At 38.3% G+C, this 12,626-nt stretch overlaps 1 protein-coding gene and 1 pseudogene across 7 annotated transcripts in view; one reads left to right on the top strand and one right to left on the bottom strand.

Annotated features, from left to right (window-relative positions):
- ERBIN (erbb2 interacting protein) overlaps window positions 1-12,626 on the top strand; it is a 153,124-nt gene that overhangs the window by 20,116 nt on the left and 120,382 nt on the right. The gene's annotated exons all lie outside the window — the stretch shown is intronic.
- Window positions 8,443-9,158, bottom strand: LOC142440820 (small ribosomal subunit protein eS1 pseudogene; annotated as a pseudogene).

The raw sequence follows: 12,626 nt of genomic DNA on the forward strand, positions 1-12,626 counted from the left end.
TTATTAGAGAAGCAGAAATGCGCAAATTGCTACTTTTCTTCTACTCCTTAACAGTGTCTTTATTGACATGAGGATGGCTTCTTGAACTTTCTTGTTCCTTAGCTGCTTTCTGATTAAGCTCTGAAAAACACTAATTATAAACATATTCCCCCTAATAAAACTATTAAAAAATAACAAAAAAACAAAACATCTTCCTTGAACTGCTAAGTATAAACTCACTGCTATTGAGTCAAATTAGACTAATAGCAGCCCTATAGGACAGACTACAATTGCCTCAGAGTCTCCAAGGTTGTCAATTTTTAAAAAAAATTTTAACAATTTATTGGGGCTCATACAATTCTTATCACAGTTCATACATATACATACATCAATTGTATAAAGCACATCTGTACAGTCTTTGCCCTAATCATTTTTTTCTCCTCTTTTCTTTTTTTACATTTTATTAGGGACTCATACAACTCTTTTCACCATCCATACATATACATACATCAATTGTATAAAGCACATCCATACATTCCCTGCCCCAATCATTCTCAAGGCATTTGCTCTCCACTTAAGCCCCTTGCATCAGGTCCTCTTTTTTTTTTTTTTCCCCTCCCTCCCCTTTCCCCCCTCCCTCATGTGCCCTTGGTAATTTATACCTCGTTATTTTGTCATATCTTGCGCTATCCGGAGTCTCCCTTCCCCCCTTCTCTGCTGTCCCTCTCCCAGGGAAGAGGTCACATGTGGATCCTTGTAATCAGTTCCCCCTTTCCAACCCACTCACCCTCCACTCTCCCAGCATCGTCCCTCACACCCTTGGTCCTGAAGGTATCATCCACCCTGGATTCCCTGTACCTCCAGCCCTCATATGTACCAGTGTACCGCCTCTGTCCTATCCAGCCCTGCAAGGTAGAATTTGGATCATGGTAGTTGGGGGGAGGAAGCATCCAGGATCTGGGGGAAAGCTGTGTTCTTCATCGGTACTACCTCACACCCTAATTAACCCATCTCCTCTCCTAAACCCCTCTATGAGGGGATCTCCATTGGCCGACACTTGGGCCTTGGGTCTCCACTCTGCACTTTCCCATTCATTTAATATGGTATATATATACATATATACACATACATATATACATACACACATATATACACATACATACACACATATATTTTTTTTGCATGATGCCTTATACCTGGTCCCTTGGCACCTCGTGATCGCACTGGCCGGTGTGCTTCTTCCATGTGGACTTTTTTGCTTCTGAGCTAGATGGCCGCTTGTTCACCTTCAAGCCTTTAAGACCCCAGACACTATCTCTTTTGATAGCCGGGCACCATCAGCTTTCTTCACCACATTTGCTTATGTACCCATTTGTCTTCAGCGATCCTATCATGGAGGTGTGCAGTCAATGATATGATTTTTTGTTCTTTGATGCCTGGTAACTGATCCCTTTGGGACCACTCGATCACACAGGCTGGTGTGTTCTTCCATGTGGACTTTGTTGCTTCTGAGCTAGATGGCCGCTTGTTTATCTTCAAGTCTTTAAGACCCCAGTCACTATCTCTTTTGATAGCCGGGCACCATCAGCTTTCTTCACCACATTTACTTGTTCACCCACAAGACTGCAAATTTTTACTGAAGCAGATTACATATCTTTCTCCCATACAGTGCTGGTGGATTTTTATTAGCAGCTGAGCAATTAACCCCACTGTGTCACTAGGGCAGGTCTCCTTATCTGAGGGGCTTTCATAAAGTTTGTGGAAAACCTCTGTTAATCTTTAATTCAATTTTTCCAGGAAGTTTTCAAGCTCCTTCTTAGCATCTGATGCATAGTAACAACACTTGTGCATATCATTAAATGCCCATAATTTAGGTGCCTTATGTAATTATAATAATAAATTCATGCCTTTCTGGCTTGACGATCATGCCTCTCACAAAGGATCTCCTTCACCCCTCTCCGGGAGAGGAGAAGAGAAAACAAAAGAAGCAGCGCCTGGTGCAGAGCCCCAATTCCTACTTCATGGATGTCAAATTCCCAGGTTGCTATAAAATCACCACGGTCTTTAGCCACGCACAAACAGTAGTTTTGTGTGTTGGCTGCTCTACTGTCCTCTGTCAGCCTACAGGAGGAAAAAGCAAGGCTCACAGAAAGATGCTCCTTCAGACAGAAGCAGCACTAAAAGACGACCCTGAGTCGAGATGAGTGGGAAGCCATTCTAATAAACCCATTTTGGATAAAATAATAATAATAAACTCACTACGTGTGCACACAGTAAATTAAATGTTGCCTTAGGGTTCTCTGCCTCTATACATACCTCAGGGCTTACTTTTGTTAATTTATAAGTTACATTGGCCTTGATCTCGTCCTTCCTTGTAACATTTTTTTAAATTAAAAGATCTTTTTATTGGGGGCTCTTATAACTCTTATAACACTCCATACATGATTTGCATCAAGTCAGTTTGTACATGTGTTGCCATCATGTTTTCTAGACATTTACTTTGTGTTGAGCCCTTGGTATCAGCTGTTCTTTTTTTCCCCTTCCCCCTCTTTGTAACTAACATTTTATAAGTACTGCCTGCTACCCAATTGTGTCACCCGAAGCTCCTCATTGTAACATTTCAAAAAGATAAATTTGATAATAATGAAAGATGTGCCCCCAGAATGCTTTTTCTTTATAGTCCATGGATTTTGTCACTGAAAATGACTAAGAATAATAAAGTCTAAGTAAACCTGCCTCCTTTTTATTTTAATTTAAATTAATAGGAAATTGTTGAAGTGAAAACCCTGCTGGTCATTCGGTTTGCTAGTGACAGAAGTGAGATTAGAAATGTAAACCTAGGTTTCCTGACTATTAATGTTTCTCTATACATAATCATTTTCTTAAGTATATTTTGAGGTATATAGTTTCCAAAGTCAGCTGCCATCGAGTTGCCTCTGACTCATAGCGACCCTATAGGATAAAGTAAAACAGCCTCTCTGAGTTTCTGAGATTGTAAATTTTTGCAAACGTAGAGAGCCTTATCTTTCTCTTGAGTTGTGGCTGGCAACTTTGAACCGCAGACCTTTCTGTTAGCAGCCCAACTTGTATCTAGCTATGCCATATCACTAGGGCTCCTATAATTTCCTTAAGGAAATGCTATTCCAAAGATTAAAAAAAATAGATCTGATAGAAAAATAGTTATTACGTTCAAAGAAGCATGGAAACCCAGAGTTCATACAACCGAAAAGTGTTTTTATAGATCTGTTTATTCTAGGTGATTGATTGTAACTTTAGACACAGCAGGAATAAAGTTTTTAAAATAACAATTTACAAAAAATGTTAACACCAATCTTTGAGCAAAGAAGTTTAGTATAAAGATATGTCTTTACAAACCAAATTTACTCCCATAGTTACTCATAGTGACCATATATAGGACAGGGTAGAACAGCCCCTGTGAGTGTCCAAGACTGTAACTCTTTACAGGAATCAAAAGCTTCATCTGTGTCTCTAAGCAGTGTATAATTTTGATAAGTGATCTCATCTTTATTTTACTGACGTGTCAAAGTAATGTAATATAGATGTTAAGATGTTAAAATTACTTGAATATTCGGACCCTTTAAAAACGTTTTTGGCAGTTTATGTCCATAACTTCTAGAAAGTTAGAAAATGTAATATTGGTCTGTTTTATATATGATAATTGCAAATGATTGTAGAATAAAGTAGAAGCACTTTATTCACTGGATTTCTCATGGTCAGTTAGAGTTCAAGCATGGAAAGGAGCTTCACAAAGTTCCATTGGAAAAATTCTATTAAAAAAAAAATCATCTCATGAAGTTTTTGAAGTCCCCTCATAGAATTGCTTAGAACCACTGGTGATGTAATGGGTTATGCATTTGACTAACGAGTTCAAATCCAGCAGCTGTTCTTTAGGAGAAAGACAAAGTTTTCTGCTCCCTTAAAGATTTACAACCTTGAAAACTCACTGGGGCTATTCTACTCTATCCTATAGGATCACTGAGTTAGAAACATTCAGTGAGTTAGGGTTGTAGCTATGAATGACCATGGTTTGGTTTGGTTTTTATAGTTCTCTAATCCTTTCTGGGCTTTTAAATGCATTCTGTCATCTATTATACCACACTGAAATATCCTTGCTTCTACTAAAAACACTTGTTTTCCCCTCTATGATGCCCCAAGGATAATTTTTCTACTACTATCGGAAAGGTTGTTGATATGAAACTATCCAGAAACTTCAGAACACAGACCTGGAAATCTGCTTTTGAAAGGTCACAGCCTTGAAAACCCTATTTTTTTAAAACTATTTCTGTTTTTTTTTCTGTTCTGCATACATTAATTACCAGCAATTAGATACCATTATACGATAACTAGGTATATCATAAATATTTTGGTGACCCAATAATTTAATTATTAGAGAAAATAAATTAAAATTCTCTCTAGGATGTAAATAGAATTTTTAAAATAAAAGTAAAATTTTACTCTTAATAAAGATATTTTATAGACTAAAGTGGTTTTTATATTAAAATATTTTAATATAACATTTTATATAAATATAAACGTTTATTTATTTTTTGTGAATATAATTGTTTTTTACAAAACATTTTTAGACTTTTATTAAAGAACATAATACTTTGATAGAATAATGTACTTTTAAATAAAACTACTTATAGAATTTTACTTTTAATAAAATAAAAATAGAAATTCTAGTATTCATCTCCAAAATTTATATGCATCAGCACAGACACCTTTTTGGGATTGTTTTTCTGCCTTTCTCATTGTCTTTCCCTGTGTCACCATCGTTTTCTTTTGAGTTCTGTACTAAAATTTATTGTTAATTGATTAATCATTTCTCCTTTTATTTATCATATCTTACACAATCCAATATATCCATTCACCTACAATTGTTATTCAATCCTGTGAGGTGGAATTATATAATCATCAATACTATCAGCTTCCTTCCCACCCCCCTTTCCCATACCCCAAGGAACCGTTACCCCTGTTACTCTTTTTGAAAGGTGATCTATCTGGACTTTCTTGTACCAAAAGATATTAAATATACAAATTGTGTTGGATAGGGTTCTCTAGAGAGACAAACCAGATTGCTAGTAATTATATATAAATATATTTATAAAGATATATAATACAAGAAATGAACCGATAAATTATGTACAGATAGATAATACAAGAAATTAACAGTTAAATTATAAAGCAGTGAGAGGCTAGCAGTCCTTAAAGGCTTGAGAGCCGCCAGTTGCCAGTCTCTTTCTGTAGAGAGAGCTGGGCTATATCTACCCAGGCAGCAAACAGCAAGGCCAGTCACCAACTGTCACCAGCTGTCGGTCCCCAGCTCCAGAGATGAACATTCCAATCATGTGGGCTTAAAGGGACCTCAACTTAGAGCGACACAGTCCACAGGCTAGGCATCCCACAGGTAGTGTACCCCTTTAAACTGAGGCACAGAACAAGCAAGGTGAGGCTCACTGAGCCATTTATCCCTCCGCCCTTCAATTAATCCTACTTGTGTTTATCGGCCAGGCTGGCACAATAAACTATTGCACAAATGAACACACACACAAATTTAATATACTTATTGAGGTAAAAATAAAAACCATAATAGTAAGGGGAGAAAGTATTAAAGAACTACAAGATAGTTATGTGGTTCTTCAGTGCCTTGCTGCACCCTGGATTTATCATCCCTTCCATGTGGTCCTTCTGAGAGGGACTGTCCATTTATCTTGCTGGTGGGTTTTGGGTCTCCACTATATCCACAACCCTTCACATATATTTGGTTGCTTGTTTTTGAACTTCTGATACCTCTTCTTGTTAATACCTCATAATCGAACAGGCTGGTGTGCTTCTTCCATGTGGGCTTTGTTGCTTCCCTGCAGATAGCCACTTGTTTCATAGGGCCCCATCAGCTTTCTTCACTACATTCGCTTATGCATCATTTTATCTTTAGCGACTGTCAGGAAAGTGAGTATTATACAGGGTTACATTATTAGAACAAACCATTCTTGTACCTGAGATAAGATTTAGGTAGAGGCCCAAAGTCTATTTTCCTTGTTGCCTTTGCATGTACTGTATATACTCGTTTATAAGCTTTTCAGCACATTTTAATGCAGTTTTTGTGGTAAAATCAGGTGCCTCGGATGATGTTCAGGTTGGTTTATACTCGAGTATATAGGTATATACATGTATCAACAAATAAACATGTTTGTATGTTTTTTTTTCTCTCCTTCTACCCCACTATTATGTTACCCATCACTCACCTTTCAGTAATTCCTCTCAGATACAATTTGATTGATCAGCACAATCAGAAAAGCTACACACTCCTCGCCACCAATTTTAGAACACTTTTTATTCCCAGTTACACCTTTAATAGACATTCAGTGTAGCCCCCTTGTGAGTAATCCCCAACCAGTTCAGATGGGTGCCAAGTATTGCCCCCTCCCCCTAGTCAGAAGTCTATGATTGGGATTCTTTGGGAACTTCTTGGCTTCACTCCTATCACTGGTCATTTGCACATAGCACCACCACCCCTGCCTCTGCACTCCGCCCCTCCCCCGCCCCTCAAGTTGTTGTCTTCAACTCTGTCTTTTGTAGTGCTATCATCTAGGTAGAGAGCAGTTGCATCTCGAGCTGAACCCACCCCTGCAGTCATCTCTGGAAATTAACTGCTCTGAGCAGGAACATCGCCCTCAAGGATTGTGTGCTGCCATCCTTTTTAACCAACCTCCCTCTTATTGGGAAGGCAAATGACGAACAAGAGAGTAGATATATATTAATGTGGGTGAAGTGTAATTAAGAGTTTTATTCTGAGGTAACTTTAGATATTCACATGATGTTTTAAGAAATCTACAGAGTCCGTAATTATCTTTCTACCTAGTGCCCCCCAATGGTTTAACATTTTGCAGTCTTTTAAAGCAGTACTATGAAGAGGATGGTAAATTAATATTGTCAAGATAAAGAATAGTTTTAGCACCACAAGGACCCTTTTTTGTTACCTTTTTGAAAGAAATAATGTTTTACTAGATTTTGTTAGCTACCAGGGTGTACAGCAAATTCAAAAGCCAAACTCACTAGGTTAGAATTGTCTGTGTGCGTTTTACACATTTACATAATGCCTACCTCTGATACTTTTCTTCCTCACTGGGGTGTAAATTCAATTCTCATGTAAGAGCTGAAGTTGCATGGGACAGCTCAGAGTCTGTTGGTCCAGAATACAGTGGGTCTGAAAAGTCAGAAGTTATAGGATACTTCTGGAATGTTAGTTATATTTTCAGGAAATTACAGTCAATATGCTTTTTTTCCATCTCCAGAAGTGCAAAGCATTAGATTAAAAGTACTAGGTTCCACCATAAGTTTGGAAAAAACACAGTTATTAACACAAATAACTACCTTCCCACTGCTGTCCAGCTACTTCCTCCTTATAGTACCTGTTGTAGTAGAGTTGAACTACCTTACAGGATTTCCAAGACTGTACATCTTTATGGAAACAGATTGTCCCCTCATTTTTCTTTCTTGGAGTATCTGGTGCATTTGAGTTGCTGACTTTTTGGATGGCAGCTCCATGGAAGCCCCACAAGGCCTCCTTATAGATAGACAAAACCCCAACAAATAGGTGTTCAGGTCCATTCTGACTCATAACGACCCTATATAGGGTTTCCAAGACTAAAAATAGTTAGATAAGCAGACAGGCTCATCTTCTACAAAGCAGCTGGTGGATTTGAACCATGGACCTAGTGGCAGCTCAGTGCCTAATACACAGCACTATATTAATATATTAAAGGGGATCCCTAAAATCTGGAAACACAAGGTAAATATAATAGTGGAGATTAACAGTTGTACCTATTTTTAATACATGAAACTTCTCCTGAAAAGTTTAAGTGGTTGAATAAAAAATTTGAAAATGTACCAAAAAATCTCTCCTATTTTGTGTTTTATTTTTAAGTTTGACTTTGCAAATGTTCATTTAAAACTCATGCTGTAACTGAACTCACCCATTTGGGTCAATTTTCAGTAAAGCAATAGGTTTATATGGGGAATAACATAAACACTCACCTTAGAATCAAGCATGTGAGATTAAAAAAGGCATCAGTCTACTCAAGGACAAAATTCAAAGGGCTATAAAAGAGTGGAAACTGGAAATAGGAAGTAGTGATACATTGAGGGGGTTGCAGTGAATGAGATGAAGCAAAATTATGCATTGTTGAATGTGAAATTGACCTGCTCTGTAAACCATTACCAAATTCACAATATAAAGTGGAAGAGAAAAAGAAAAAGCAAGGGTCTCATTGTCTGATAAATACTTAGATAAAATATACCAAACAGTGCCAGTGAGTTGATGCTCACTCTTTTTTTTTTTTTTCCACAAGATCTTTTATTTGTTAACATTAAGTCTGAATTTTAAACAGGTTCTTTAACTGGTGGCTCATAGCCATCAGCTCGTTCCACTTTTGCACCTGTCTAATCGCCAGTAGTTTTTCCAGAACTGCTACTGTCACCATGAAGATCCATGAGTTTTCCCAATTCAAACTTGGGATTTTTCAGCATCTTTACTTTTCTTACAAACACATCATTGAGAGGATAAATAGACTGGCAAGCCTTTTCTATGTTTTTCTCAATGTTGTCTATAATCAATTTATTGACCACTTCTTTTAAGTCATTTGCACCTCATGGGTCATGATTTCCATCATTTTCTTTTGGATTTGGCGAACCTGCTGGTGCTGAGCATAAGAGGTCTTCCGAATCTGATTATTGCGTTTTTTAGTAAAACCAACACAGAACAGACGAAGTAGATACCCATCGGTAGTCTTGATGTCAACATGAGCTTCAATCATGGTCTGCAATTTTTGGACCATGAAGCATACCTTGTTCCGCATAAGGTCCATGCCGTGGAAGTTGGTCAGGCAGTTTTTGTCCTGAACAGCCTCAGTAATTAATTTAATTTTCTAAAGGCAACCATATCATTTTGCAGATCAGCAAGACTCACTTCAAAAGCTCAGCCCTTGAGGCCATCAGATACAATGGTGGTTCCTTGAGTCCTGGTGACTAGTTTTTTCTCAATATTTCTTATATTGAACATAGCTGGTGCTTTCACATCAGACCAATCTTTCTTAGAAAATGGATCAGCCACTTTCTTCTTAGCTCCTTTTTTGGCGCTTGTTCTTGCCAACCGCCATGGCATCGTGCAGCAAGCCAAAAGGGCAGAGATGCTTACTCTTGTCAGGTCAGAACTTCCTGTGTGGGTTTATGTGGCTGCAACACTTTTTTTTTTTTGAGATTGTAGCTCTTTACCGAAGTAGAACGCTTTCTCTCTCCACATGGCTGGTTGTTTGGAACCACTAGCAGTTTTAAACCACCAATCAAAGTTACAGTCTCAAAAACCCATAGGGACAGTTCTATCCTGCCCTATAGGGTTGCCCTGAGTCAGAATTTTCTTGATGGCAGTGAGTTATTTTTGGTTTTCATAAAATATGCTATTTAGGTACTTTATTTAATATTTTATTTAAGGCATGTTCACCTTTTGTGTGGCCAAGAGCAGAAGTACAAATAGAAGGTCGTGTGTCATGTTTTTCTAATTTAAAAGCTCTAAATTACGCATTTTAAATCAAACCAAACAAAACACATGTTTAATATACCTTTCCCTCTGACCTTTAAACATATAGCTAATAATGTCTTGGAAATCACCTATTTGATGGTTTGCCATCAAACGACATCACCTATTTGATAGTTGCATGACAGCCTACCTTCCCTGTGACTTCTGATCCACAGCGCTTCCTGCTTCTCATTACCACAATTGAGAGGACTCGTGCACACCTATGAGGATGCCAGTGCTACACATGTTTTTCTCTTCATACCTACTACAAATAGTTCACCCTTTAGGCACCAAGGTACACATGCTAGTGGGGGAATTTTCTTTTGGGAGGACTGTTTGGTGAAGGATGCTATAGAAGCTAATTCAAGACCAATTGGTCAGGACATTGAGCCTTGGTGGTATAGTGGGTTGCCTGCTGGAGAAAGTTACCATCCCAGAAACCTAGAAGCAGTTCTACTCTGTCTTACAGGGTTTCTTTGAGTTCAAGTTGACTTGATGACAGTGAGGTTTGTTTTTATAGATAAACGAGGTTAACCCTGATGGTCTTGTGGTTAAAGCGTGCTCAGTTGTCAAGCAAAAGGGCAATGTTTTTAACCTTGTTCTGCTAGAGAAAGATGCAGGCAGTCTGCTTCTGTAAAGATGTATAGCCATAGCAATCCTAGCAAGGACATTTCTTTTCTGTCTTGTAGGGTCTCACTATGAGATATTATTGATTTCATGTATGTGGGGTTTTGAGCTTTGGTGAACTGAGATGATTTAAAGGGACCATGTGTTTACCATGAATAAATCCCCTTGGTTTCAGAGACTCTCTGCTGCACTGCCAGGCATCACAGTGGGGCCCTCAAAAGCAAGGGTCTAGGGGTAGGGCCACTAGATCTTTGGGGGAATCTTGTTGCTGCACCCTCTTTCTCTTATATTAGTTGGGTTTTAATGCTTATAATATATATAAGGATGCTTTACTCAATTGATGTATGTATGGATTGTGATAAGAGTTGTACGAGCCCCAATAAAATGATTTTAAAAAAAGAAAACTTATAATAAATCATTCCATATTTTACTCACATCAAGTAGAATTGTAAAATTGCTATCTATCACAATCAATTTCCAATCATTCTTTTTCTGCATGAACTCTCCTTGACATTATCTCCTTTTTCCCCCTACCCCCACCCCACCATACCCCAAACCTCTTATTCTACTCGCTGTTCTTAAAGGTTCATCAAGCCTGGGTTTCATATACAGAAAAACGGAAAAACTTCAAGAACGTGACCTTCATTGACATAATACTTCTGAAATACACTGTACTATGAACAAATAGAAACCAAACCAAACAATATAAACCAAAAATACAGAACATTTTAGAAACCAGATCAGGTCTAGCCTGCATCATAGAGGGACCTACTTACAAATTATTAACTGTTCTGGTCAGATTTATGTCTTTGATCTATATTCCTCTCTCCCAAGTAATCTGTTTAGTGACCCCTTTACTCACATCCCTCAATTTTAGACAGGGGGTGGTCTCTGGAGACTTATTTCCTATGTAGTTCCACAAATGAATTTTAGGCTCCCATAATTTAGTCTCTGATACTGATCCCTCCTTGGAATTCAAATTATGTGGATTCCAATCTTTCCATGACCGATGATGAGTGCTTCTTCCACGTGGATGTGGTTGACATCTCTTAGATGGCTGCTTGTTTGGAGACAAACCTTTGAGACCCCAGATGCTATATTATCTGATAGCCAGGCACCATCGAAATTCTTCACCACATTTTGCTATAGCACCCGTATCTTCTGTGCTCCCTTCTTGAGGGTGAGTATTGAGCAGGGCCACGATGTGAGAACTAATTGTTCCTAAGTTGGAACTAGGATTTAGTGCTAGCCCAAAACCCATTCCTAGATCTGTGCTTTTTCCTTTTAATTTGCTGTAACTTGGGAGTTATGTCATATCATTCCATAGTTTAATTATGTCAAACACTTATACATTTGCTTCTGTAGTCGGTCCCCAAACATAATTTTATTTCCTGGACTCCTTGATATCATTTCCCCCTTTTTTTTGCGCCCACCCCCTCAACCCTTGTTCTATTTGCTTTCCTTATTGGCACAGCGTCCTTGGGTTTCATAACTTCAAAAGGGTGAACACCAGTGGCAACACACCTCTGAAATATGAACAAGCATTAGCAATGTATAACAAAATGACCTTCACAGGATTGCCGGAATAATACATATCTTAATATAGTGTATAGGGTGTTTATGTAGCAAGGATTTGTTTGTCCACCATCCAACAGTATACCACCTGGTCCAGCTGTCTTCTGCTTCCTCTGACACCAAGTATTTTCTGGCTTAGGTCTTCAGGTTACAAGTGTGTCTGAGGTAGATCCACTTCACCCAGTGGAGTTCTCACATGGCGTTTCACTGAAGCCTCTGAAGCTTATTGGGCACCTTGAAGATCCTAGTGTTTCACGGTACCCAGCCTGAGTTCCCGGGATACCTCCAGATGCCCTAGTTCTATTTTGCTCATCTGCTACACACCATTAAAGACACCCCCTCCTAATGTTCCTCTAGGCATCCTCAGTCCTTCCCTCCCCTTTCCTCAACAGACATGCACCTGTGTTCAAAATTGACTCAGTGGTACCCAATAACTGCAACAACATGGAAATTCTATTGCTTAATTTTTTGAGGAAGTGCCAGAAACTTTTCTGAAATTTCTGCACAATTAAATTTTCCCACCAGCAATTCACAAGTGTTGTAATTTCTCCACATCTTTCCAACAATTGCTATTTTTTATTTTGACAATAGCTGCCCTAGAGGGAGTGAAGTGATATCTATCTGCTTGTACTTTCGATTTGCCTTTCTCTAATAACTAACGAGATGAGCATCATTTCATGTGCTTACTCTGCATGTCATTTTTGGTCTGTTTTTTACAGAAATTATTTATTCTAGATATGAGTCCTTGATTTGCACATTTATCCCCGTTCTTTAGGTTGCCTTTCACATTCTTGATTGCAGCAGTTTTTAATTTTGATGAAGTACAATTTGCTTATTTTTCTTTTCCTTA

The sequence above is a fragment of the Tenrec ecaudatus genome, chromosome 2 (genome assembly GCF_050624435.1).
Source record: "Tenrec ecaudatus isolate mTenEca1 chromosome 2, mTenEca1.hap1, whole genome shotgun sequence".
Lineage (NCBI taxonomy): Eukaryota > Metazoa > Chordata > Mammalia > Afrosoricida > Tenrecidae > Tenrec > Tenrec ecaudatus.